At 30.2% G+C, this 12,880-nt stretch overlaps 1 pseudogene; it reads left to right on the forward strand.

Moving 5' to 3' along the window:
• Positions 1-5,835: 5,835 nt before the first annotated feature.
• LOC149220520 (RAN GTPase-activating protein 2 pseudogene) lies at positions 5,836-11,462 on the forward strand (annotated as a pseudogene).
• Positions 11,463-12,880: the final 1,418 nt, after the last annotated feature.

Genomic DNA, 12,880 nt, shown 5'->3' on the forward strand with positions numbered 1-12,880 from the left:
GACATGTCAAGGACATTGTCATACCAAGATCACTCCCATGCATTAAGGTTACTACCATACATTAAATGTCATAGGGTTACTGCCAAGAATCACACTATCATAGGAACATCATTATAAATATAGTACATCCAAATATCACTATCTCACAAAGATCATTATTGTGTATCCAAGTCATTGTAATATGCACATAGATCACAGTCTCACAGTTATATAGATCATTTTCTCACGTTAAGGTCACAATTCATACATTACATATTGTATAGTGCGATCCAAGTCGTGCCACGGAGTATAGTGTGAGCCATGCCACAGAAACATTATGAGCCATTGATTTGAGCCATACCACAGAGTATAGTATGATGGTCATTATAATAGAGTGTGAGCCTCAGAGTTATGTATGTGGATCACTGTAATATAGTGCAAGCCTCATAGCTATGTATGTGGATAACTATAATAATTTGAACCTCAGAGCTATGTATGTGGATCATTGTAATAGAGTGTGAGCCCCGGAGATAGGCTAATGTGAGTCATAGATAAAATATACGAACCACAGAATACCATAATCAATTCACCTTGACTTTGGTTTGTAAGAACACAAGAATAGATAACTCATTCATCCTCCTCCTCCACCTCAAATAAACTGCTATAAATCTTGACTGCCTCAAAGAAAGGTGCCTCAGAAGTTCGAATTGTGTGTAAAAATGGGAGGACAGGTGCCCAAATTATACTTGATTCTTTGAGCGAAAATTCATGACTATTCGGGAAGGCTTACATGATGAGGCCAACTTAAAACTTGAGGGAAAATGCAAATTTAAATTTTCTTATAACAATATTAAATATATTTTCCATGTGCCTTAAAGATTGATTGCCCATGTTTATTTGTGCCACATTAAATAGTGATATTTCTTTTATCCAATTGAATTCACTTAGGGGAAGGATGGGTTTTCCTTGGGGTAGTTGGGTTCATATGGGGAAATTTGTCCCATAACTACCCCAAATTTCAATAATCCCTCTCATCTAGGGAGAAATTTCCATCTACATCATAAATCTCATCTCGAATTTCTCATCATCACTGCATCTTGTCTCGTATTGTCTCATCTCACCTCATCTTATCTCATAGAAGAAGAATGATCCACAATTGATGGAAGGGGAGATCAATTTACAACAAGGGTAAAGATCCTCCAAACCCTACTGGTCTTCAAGTCAAGTTCCATGACCTTCATCTCAGTTGAACAATGATGTCCCGATCTGAAGAAGAATAATCATCATAAGGGAGATGAATTTACTGCTAGGGTAAATATATTCCAACCCTATATCAAAATAGAATAGGGGAGACCAAACTTATCAAAATGATAAGGATCTTTCAACCCTATGTCTAACCAATTAATCGAGAAATCAATCTAGATAATAGGGGAGATCAATTTACAACTAGGGTAAAGATATTCTATCCCTATATCTTCGAAAATAGGGGAGACCAAAACTTATCAAAATGATAAGGATCTTCCAACCCTATGTCAACCAAATCGATCCTTAGTGATCAAATGGCTTGAACATTATGCATCTCGGACATAGGGAGATCAATTTACCAAATGTTTCTGTCATAGGTAAAGATCTTGTGACTTAAGTCTCCTCACTCATTGGCCATATGAGTGGCAATCCAACAAGCCTAGCTTGTGGGTAAGATCCATACTGGAGTATATTCGGTCAAGTCCCAGACTTGAAAGTAAGGGTAGATGCACACTTGCCACAAGTGACAAGGATCACACATGCCATACTTTGAAAATATGGGAGATACCACTTACCATTTCTATTAAGGATCATACATATCATATTGTCCAAATTTCCCTCAACCCTAAGAGCTCTGAGAACTTAGTGGTCGTGATCCTTCAAGATCCCTTCCTAGAAGGGATACTTTCTCCCACCTCCAGGATTTTCTCTAAAGACCAAGAACTTCCCTTTCAACAAAGGCTTGGTGAAAATGTCAGCAACCTGCTCATCATTTGAAGCCTCACTACTTCAATTTCGCAACAAATCATTATAGGAGCTTCATTGCTCCCTACATTCTAGAGTCTCATTGCTCCTTTGCGCCATATCCTAGATATAATGATATCTAATCTCAATGTACTTTGACCTGTCATGGAGCATAAGATTCTATGAAAGTCAAATCCCACTCTGATTGTCGCAATACATAACAATCATGTCTAGCACATGCTCAACCAACTCTCCAAATAACTTTCTCAACCACAATGCCTTAGAGCTAGCCATTCTAGCAGCAATGTGTTGTGTTGTGTTATATTCTTTCCACGACTAACCTATGTAGTGAATTGGGCAATTAGAGGGGGGGCGGAGCCCCCACTTCGTTGCGCCGATTGCACAGAAGGGGGGTGGTAGCCTCCCCTATCCGGGGGGTTTGAGGGGGGTGGGTAGTCCCCCTCTACGGGGTTCGGGGCAACGCCCTGAGAAAAGTTTTTTTTGGACCCTATATTAGGTTGGGCAAACCTACCTATGGTTTTCGGTACATGGTTTTGGACGCAATGGTTTTCGGTCCATGGTATTGGATGCTTCGACATGTATAAATATGTATTGTAACATTGAAAGGAATATAATGAAAAATCAAGCTGGTAGTCCCGGTTTTGGGATCCAGGGGAAAATCTCTGTGTATATGTGTTTTATGCGTTATGCTCTCACATTGTTTATTTTCTATGTTTTAGAATTCGTATGCAGGTAATTTCTGTACAGGGTTAAAACCTACATTTGGTATCAGAGTTGTTTTGGCTTCAATGGGACGCCTTTGTTGCTGAGGGGTTTCGCTCGGGCCTGTGGTAAACCCTGTTTAGTGGGAGATCTGCAAGATCGATTCTGGTGGCAAAAGAAGATGGCGAGCAGTGGAAAGATAGAGATCGAGAAATTTAATGGTTGGAGTTTTGATTTGTGGAAACTCAAGATGGAGGATCTGTTGGTGGATAAAGATCAGTGGATCGTGGTAGATCAGGGTACTAAACCAAAGGGAGTGTCCGATGAAGAATGGAAGAAGTTTGATCGGAAGGCAAAAAGCACAATACGATTGTATGTCTCAGATTCAGTATTGCTGAATGTATCAAGGGAAGCTACGGCGAAGGCTTTGTGGGACAAGTTAGGTACTTTGTACCAATCTAAGTCTCTGGTGAATAAATTGTTCTTGCGGAAAAAGCTATATAACCTGAGGATGAAAGATGGAGACTCGGTGACAGAGCATCTGAACGCATTTAATATTGTGGTAAGTCAGTTAGCATCTATTGATATTAAAATTTCAGATGAAGATAAGTGCATCAGTTTGTTGTGTTCTCTACCAGATTCATGGGATAGTCTGGTTATTACAATAGGTAGAAATGCAACTTCCTTGCAGTTTGATGAAATAGTCTCAGCCTTGCTGACGGAGGAGATGAGATGGAAAAATATGGAGAGCCAGAATGGTGATGCCTTGTCTGTATGAGGATGGTCCCAGAACAGAAACAAAAATAAGTCATCAAGTGGGAGATCTAAATCTAGGAGATCTAAATCTCCAGGAAAACCTGTAAAGGTGGTGTGCTAGAAATGTAGAAAGGAAGGGCACTTCAAAAGGGACTGTAAATCTAAAGGTCCTGATAAAGGAAAGGGATCTGATGATGCTCCTTCTGCAGAGGCGAAAACCACCTCAGATGAAGGTGGGGATGTGTACTTGGCTTCTTCAAGTACACATGTAGATCATGAGGCATGGTTGATTGACTCAGGTGTATCCTTTCACTTCACTCCCCATAGAGATTGGTTCTACGAGTATGAGAAATATGATGGTGGTGATGTCTTCTTGGGGGATGATAGGAAGGCTAGAATCGTTGGTCGCGGAAAATTAAAGTTGAAGTTGCAAGGTGGAAGGGTTAGAACACTTCCAAGTGTTCTAAATATTCTTGCATTGGCTAGAAATCTGATTTCTATAAGCAAGATGGATGTTGCAGGTGTAAAGACAGTGTTCGAGAAAGATACCTGCAAGATGGTTCAATGAGCACTGGTATTGATGCGGGGAGTTCGGATTGGAACTCTGTACAAGCTGCAAAGTAGCACTGTTGTTGATGGGTGCAATAGTTATGTGGTTTCTAAAAGTGGAGTTGAAAATCTAGTGGTCTTTGGAGAGAAGACCATGTTGTGGCATCATAGAGCATAGTATGTGGGTCACTATAATAAAGTGTGAGCCTCATAGCTATGTATGTGGATCACCATAATAGAGTGTGAGCCTCAAAGCTATGTATGTGGATCACTATCATAGAGTGCAAGCCTCAAAGATAGGCTAATGCAAGAAACTGAGAAAGGTATATGGACCAAAAAATATTATAATCAATTCACCTTTACTTTGGCATGTGGCCTTGATAATCCATGGTATTGCAACAAAAACTATTTACAAGTTAATAATATCCATGGTAAGCTATGGGTGGATATCCATGGTTAAGGAACTTGTTATATTGAAAATGTGGATATCCATGGTTAAGAAACTTGTTATATTGTAAGTTTATTGTAAGTATTAATTTTTATGTTCTTATTAATTAGATTTAAATATGGTTATGCAATCATTATTAATCCCTACCAAGGTAGGACTCTAACAATCTATTTGTTTGTTGATCACAATTAATTTAGCATTGACCAATGCAAATTATAATGTTTAGCCTTTGCATAATATAATGCCATGTGGGTAACTCTAACAATCTATTTGTTTGTTGATCACTATTAGTTTAGCATCGACCAATGCAAATTATAATGTTTAGCCTTTGCATAATATAATGCCATGTGGATAATTGCCTTACATATTTTATGCCATAATTTATGGATATAGTTGCAATATTCATGCATGATTTTTAGATATTTGTTTAGTGATTTTTTATTCTTAAGTTTTCTAGGAAAACCATCCAAAAATAAAATACTTGAAAATAACTTATAGTCAAGTAAATAACATATCTACCATCAATTACTTCCACCATAATTTAAACAAGTCTTTACATAAAAAATGGATAGGAATAAGATGTAAAAAATATACTTATAGGAATTACTTCCCACCATTATTTATGTTTTCTTTAGCACTTATGTAGAAATAAAATTGTAAATGTGTAGACTTACTAGTGGTTACTACCCACCAAAATTTATGCAAGCAATTTACTTATACACTTCACATCTCAATTAACCAATGTAACTTGTAATTATTTATGCAATATATCCTAGAGCATAATTTATAACTTGAGTTGGGGCTAAGCTACCCTACAAAACAAAATTACATTATAACAAATTGAATTTTATTATATTTATTACTTTTAACTTTTTATTATTAATTGAGCCAATATTTAGATGTTTACACTACAACATCTCCACCATACTAGAAAATATACCCCAATGTTGTAGAGCGCCTCTTGGTACAATCATTAACCATAATTATAATTGATGTATTTTTCCCATAATATATAAAAATATAAATTAATAATAAAATTGATGATATATTGTGTGTTTTCATTTTTTTTAAATTATATTATATAAAAAAATTCATAAATTTAAAATAAATTGTGAAAATGATTTTATATTTTATAAATCAATATCAATTTTTTAATAGATTGTTTTTTAACATTTTTGTAATTCTTAAATATAACAAAGTCGCATAGCTAGCGTTCCCTGCCACTTAGTTTAATTTAGCTACGAATTGATTTTGTATTGCTACGAATTGATTTTGTATAACAACTTTATATAAAATTTATAATTTCAAAATTAACCTATCATATTTAAAACAATCCACACAACTAAACCAAAAAACTATATGTATTTTATGCGAGAGAAACCAGTAGATTCATGCTAGAGGCCCTTAAGCGAGGACCCACAAGCCAGAAACCAGAATCTGAGAAGGAACTAACCCCTGAAATTGTTGAAGTGAAGGAGACCATTTTTGACATATCAAGAGGTGATTGAGGTTTGTCAATGGAACCCTCGCTGAGGAGCTCTTGAGGCCATTAACAGAGGAAGGGAATAGTTATACCAAGATATGCTTCAGCAACCGAAGCTTTGGTCTCGATGTTGCTCGTGTTGCAGAGAGGGCTTTGATGGAAGTTCAGAGAAATCTGACTGATGTTGATCTTTCAGATTTTATTGCAGGAATACCGGAGGCTGAGGCCCTTGAAGTAATGACCATATTTGTGTCTATTTTACAGGGGTGTGAGTTGAGGTCCCTGAATCTTTCTGATAATGCACTGGGTAAGAAGGGTGTAAGGACATTTGGGTCTTTGTTAAAATCTCAAAAAACGTGAGAGGAACTGTATTTTATGAACAATGGCATCTATGTGGAGGCTGCTAGAGCCATATGTGAGCTTCTTCCCTCTGTCGCGAGGCTTAGGGTTCTGCATTTCCATAATAATATGACAGGGGATGATGGGGCAGAGGCCCTTTTAGAGCTTGTCAGGGAATGCACTATATTGGAGGATTTCAGATGCTCTCATCTACCAGGCCCTCTTAGAGCTTGTTAGGAAATGCACTATATGGGAGGATTTCAGATGCTCTCATCTACTAGGAACATAGTTACCGATTAAATGAGAGAGTGAGCTGGTATCTGTTTTTTTGAGAGTGAGCTGGATCTATTTTTTTGAGGTAGCAAAAATCACCGGATTTTGAAAAGTGGTGATGCCAGAATAATTTTTTTTTCGATGTTTGAGATTTTCATGTTGATTTTAAAAAGTGTTGATTCAGGGTCAAACCCTTTTTTTTAAAGGGTTGATTTTTGACACTTTAAATTTTTTTATGTTGCAGGTATGAACACCTTTTTTAAAAGATAGTAATTTTCATCTTGATTTTGACATCAACCCTTTTTGTTTAGAGGGCTTATTTTTTACACTTTAAATTTTGTAATATATTAAGTGTGAATATTTTTTTTTAATGTTTGTGATTTTCATGTTCGTAAAAATTAAAAAAATAAAAAACATGACAAAAAAACTCAAATAATAAAAAAATGTAAAAATAAAACAAAATTTAATTGTAAAAATAAAATAAAAAATTAAACAAAAAAATAAAATATATATATATATATTAAAAAAATAAAATATTTCAAAAAAACATAAAATTTAAAGAAAAAATTTGAATTAAGAAAGATTCTTCGGCGAAAATCACATGGAATATCATTTGTCGACGCGTTTCGAACCAACTAGTGTGGTTCATCGTCAGGACAAGTTGAAGCAACAGATCCAGCTTAGCATGATAAATAGTTTGAGCAGAGACTCCAACGGCTAAATTAACGGCTAATTTTGACCTTAGGACCAGGTCAAATTCTTATTTACTATTTTTAAGGAAATCAGTTGAATTCGGTAAAAAGGATGGTTATAAAAAGGGAATCTGTTTATTTATTTAAATTTATATATATATATATATATATATATATATATATATATATATATATATATATATATATATATATATATATATAAGGTAGGATTAAATGGTTGGTTTGATAGTATATTTATTTATATCTATTTTTATTTATTCTATTTTATTTTATTTTTACTTATTTATTTATTTATTTATTTATTTATTTGTTCTTTTTAGTATTATGTGGCCCCTTATTTTGTTTTTAACCTATTTTGGCCTTGTTGTTCTTATAAAGTCCTTTTTTACCTTTTTTTATTCTTCTAAATAGTATTAATTTATTTTATTATTTCTTCTTCCTTGATCTTATGGTAATAATTTCCCTTTATTTACTAATGAAATTTAAATAAATTGATTGGTTTTATATTAATAAAATAGAAATTAATTTATTATCTTAGGTTATTTATTTAAAGTATTATTCAACTTATAATTTAATGATTCTTTTAATTAATATTTTTACTTATATATTCCATTGTAGGCATTTACTTATTCCCATTAACTCATAATAGTTAACTTTGATTTTTAACTTAATTACCTTTACCTATTAATAAAAATTAAATAAAATTATTACTATTTTTTTTAATATAACTTAAATAAAATTATCATTTCTATATTCATTCTAATCTTGTTATAATTTTTAACTATTTTCCAACTAGCTTTGCTTTATTTTATTAAATCCTTTTTTTTCCATTTTATTATTATTAGTTAACTTCTATATTCTTTGGCCCTTTATTTAACTTTAATTCCTTTTAAATTATATTTTTGATAATATTTTTTGAACTTAATACCCCTTAGAATTATTTGTATGGGATTGATCCTAAACATTATTATAAACTAATTATTAATTACTTTCTCAACCTATGATTAATTATATATATAGGCATGTATATATATATATATATATATATATATATATATATATATATATATATATATAATAAATATATATATAATAATTATTAAATAATTTAAATAAGTAAATAAATTATCCTTTTAATTCTAACCATTAACCCTAACTTTCATCTTAATAACCGAATATTTTAACTTTAATCATAGAATATATATATTTATATATTTAACCTTAAAATTATTTTAACTAACTTCCATAAAAATAAACTAACCATTAAATTATTATTGAATAAAAAACTAGTCATCTTATTATTTTAATCATAATATATATATGTAGAATACCAATAATAATTATTTTATAAATTGAATAAAATAAATAAATAAATATACTATCAAACCAACCATTTAATCCTACCTTATATATATATATATATATATATATATATATATATATATATATATATATATATTAATTTAAATAAATAAACAGATTCCCTTTTTATAACCATCCTTTTTACCGAATTCAACTGATTTCCTTAAAAATAGTAAATAAGAATTTGACCTGGTCCTAAGGTCAAAATTAGCCGTTAATTTAGCCGTTGGAGTCTCTGCTCAAACTATTTATCATGCTAAGCTGGATCTGTTGCTTCAACTTGTCCTGACGATGAACCACACTAGTTGGTTCGAAACGCGTCGACAAATGATATTCCATGTGATTTTCGCCGAAGAATCTTTCTTAACTTGATATGGATCACAAAAGCTTAAACTCTATTATTTAAAAAATTTGAATATTAATAATAATAAAAAAAATACATCCATAATGATTTTTTTCAAAAAAACATAAAATACAACACATAATAATAATTTAAACAAAAAACACAACTAAACAAAATTAAAAACATAAAATACAACACATAATAATAATTTAAACAAAAAAACACAACTAAACAAAATTATAAAAAAAAAATGAAAAAAAAATATTTAAATTAAAATATATATATATATATATTAAAAAGATAAAATTAAAAAAAAACTAAAAAAATCATATTATATATATATATATATATATATATATATATATATTTATTAAAAATACAATATACATATTAAAAGTACAATATATTAAAATATATATATATATATATTAGAAAACCAAAATAGAACCAATCAAAACCAAAAAATTTAAAACAAAATAAATTTTAAAAATAAAAATAAAAAAGAAAAGTTAAAAAATAAATAAAACAAAATTCAGGCTATCCGGGGTGGGGTTGGCTGCAGGTGCGGGCGCCGGTGCCCGTGGCCGTTTTATTTTTTTTCTATAAAAAGTTTTTTTAATTTTTTTTCAATTTAGTTATTTATTGTTTTATTTTGATTTTTTTTTTCATTTTTTTAATTTTTTTTTTTTCAATTTTTTTTAGCTATGTATTTTTTTATTAAAAAAAAATATTTTGTATTCAAAAAAAATGAATTTAATTTAAAATAAATAAATAAATAATAAAAATAAAAATAAAAAATAATATATATATATATATATATATATATATATAATGTTTTTATTTTTATTTTGTTAATTTAATTTTTTTGTTGTTAAATTATGTTTTTTTGTTTTTTTGGTTTTTTTTATAATATTTTTTATTTTTTATATTTTTGTCTATTTTTTTTTTATATTTATAAGTTAATTTTATGTTATTTTTTAACATTTTTTTAAGGTTTTTTTTGTCTTTTTGTAGTTGATTTTTTGTTATGTTTTAAAGTTTTTTTAATGCTTGATTTCTTGTTATTATTTAATATATATATATATATATATATATATATATATAGTTTTTTTCCTATATTTGAATTTTTGGTGTTTTGTATTATTTTTTGAGTTTTTTTTACTGTTTTTAATTTTTTATAATATTTTAATTTTTTTTTTTTTGTATTATTTGTGTGTTCTTTTATTGTTTTTTTTCAATATTTAAATTTTTTGTTTTTTTTTATTATTTTTGTGTTTTTTTTCAATATTTAAATTTTGTTTTCTTTTTATTTTTTGTGTTTTTTTCATTGTTTTTTTCTTTTTATCAACATTATATATATATATGGTTTATTTTTTGTGTTTTTTTATTGTTTTTTTTTTTTCAAATATCTGAATTTTTGTTTTCTTTTGTATTTTTCATTTTTATTTCTTTATACATTTATTTTTTTTATTTTGGTTTTTATTTTCATTTTTTTTTCTATAGGGTTTGTCTAGTCTAATAGCTCAATCCCATTATGGACAATTTGATAGTTGATTTTAAAACTTTCGTTATAATGAATCAAGTTTGCCCCCACAATGTATCAATTTCATGGTTGGTCTTTAAGTTTTCATTACAACGGGTCGAGGTCACCTACACTGCGTGCCAATTTGATGGTTGATTTATAAATTTTTGTTGCAATGTATCAAATTGTCTTAGGCTAAGATTTCAAAATTGTTATATATTTTGCATTTAAAAAACAAATTACTCTTGAGTGTTCATTTTTAAAGTTTTTTGTCATAAAAAAATTTCATAATGTCATGCTTGAAATATTTTGAAAACTTGAGATTTTTTTATAATCATAATCTTTGGTTTTAATTGCATGGTTGAAAAATTGTTAAGATTTTAATGTTTTTCTAAGTCGTGATATTTTATCTTTAATGCAATGGTTGAAAACAATTATAATTTCAAGGTTTTTTAGAGTCAAGATATTTTATTTTTAACAATATGGATGGAAATAGTTGGAATTATCAAGATTTGAGACATGATGTTTTATCTTTAACATCATGTCCAAGAATTGTTGGAATTTTACAGTTTTGCAAAATTCGGATATTTTCTCTTTAACTCCATTGCTAAAAAATGTCAAAATTGTAACCTAATTTTTTTTTTTTGTTATTCCAGATTAAACAATTTTTTAAAGGGTATTTTTTCATCCATTTTTCAAAAAAAAATGGCTTTTACTTCCATTTAAAAAAAAAATGTTGAAAATTTACCCTAAAAAAAAACATCGTTCTGGAATAAACAATTTTCATTTTTGGGTTGTTTTTTCATGTTTTTTTTGGATTTTTGGGCTCGAGTACCCGTTTTGAGATAATAGTTCTCGTTTCATCCAGAACTATGTGTAGGGTTGGTGTTGAGGGTGGTATAGCTTTAATAGGAGCTCTAGGAGCAGCAAATAGATTGAAGAAGTTGGATTTAAGGGATAACATGTTTGGGAAAAAGTGTTGAGTTGCTTTGAGAAGAGCCCTCTCACTGCATTTGGGTCTTACATAGGCTTACTTGAGGTAAATTTGGCAACCTCCCTTTATCCTCGATTTCAACTTTCATTTAATTCTTACTGGGAAATTATTTGAATTTTGCTTCTTATGACAAGTACCCACTTTTCTTAACTAAACAATGACGTTATGGGTTTGGCTAAGCTCTCCAACTTGACAATGTTTGTTTTCTGTTTACTTTGGTATCCAAATTTCCACTGTCGAGCAACTGTGTTGAAATGTTCTCTTAGTCAAGGGTTATAGTTTTTTTATTTAAAAGCACGATGTAGCTATGGCTACCTTCGAGGCTATTGTAGCTCTTTGGTTTATTTAACTTTGTTTATGGACATAAGAACAGTTATGGGAACAAAGTTGCTAAATTGTCTAATGTTCTAATATAATAGGCACCATGCCTTCAGGGATAATTTATGGGTTGTTCTAAATACAATTACTGTTATATCCAGTGGTTAAATGTGTTGCACACAATACTCTTCAAGGATTGTTCTTATTTTTTTTAATTATAAACTCTATTATAATGTTACTGGGGTTTGTTAATAGGATTTGTAATCCCATCTTATAAATATTCCAACATGAAATTATTTCAATTCCATTTTTACTTATGTAGAATTGTTATTAAGTTTTCTTAACTCCTTTACTCACGTAGGATTGTTATTAAGTTTTCTTAATTACGCACGCAGGGTATTAAGCTTCTTATATTTGGATTATTTGCATTTAACAGAGAATTGTATTTGTTATCCTCGAATTGTACTATTATAGCTTATTATGAAGAGGTCACTTATTCCTTATTTACTATGGTATTGGAAAAATACAGTTGGTTTGGAGACTGTTTCCCGGTAGGCCATCACCCCAGATATTATTGTGCAGTGCTCAAAATTTACTCTTAGTCTGACTTGAAAACGGGTTCCTTATTAATAATATAGAGCACAATTTCTTTAATTTTCATGAGTAAATTAAATACAGGAAACTTTCCATAATTTCCATAATGGACTAAAACTAAAATCAACTCGTTTTTCCTTTTCTTTTATGGAACAAAACTCAAATGACAGGAAATTTAAAGTGTGATTTTTGGTTATTGAGAATTACGTGAAATCATATCCAATGGTACGATTATTTCAAACCTGCGACACTTGAACAGCCTCTGGCGCACTACTTTAACAATTACAGTCGTTTGAACAGCCGATGGTGCACTACTTGAACAGTTATAGTTGCTTGAACAGCCTCTAGCACACTACTTGAACAATTATAGTCGCTTGAACAGCCTCTGGTGCACTACTTTAACAGTTACAATCGCTTGAACAACCTGTGGCTATTCCAAAGCAGAAAATGACAATGGAGAGCAGAAATGAAATTAACATGGGTTCAATTGCAAAG

Source organism: Pinus tabuliformis, chromosome Q (genome assembly GCF_031772625.1).
Source record: "Pinus tabuliformis cultivar Carrire ecotype Pingquan chromosome Q, CPIR1, whole genome shotgun sequence".
Taxonomy (NCBI): domain Eukaryota; kingdom Viridiplantae; phylum Streptophyta; class Pinopsida; order Pinales; family Pinaceae; genus Pinus; species Pinus tabuliformis.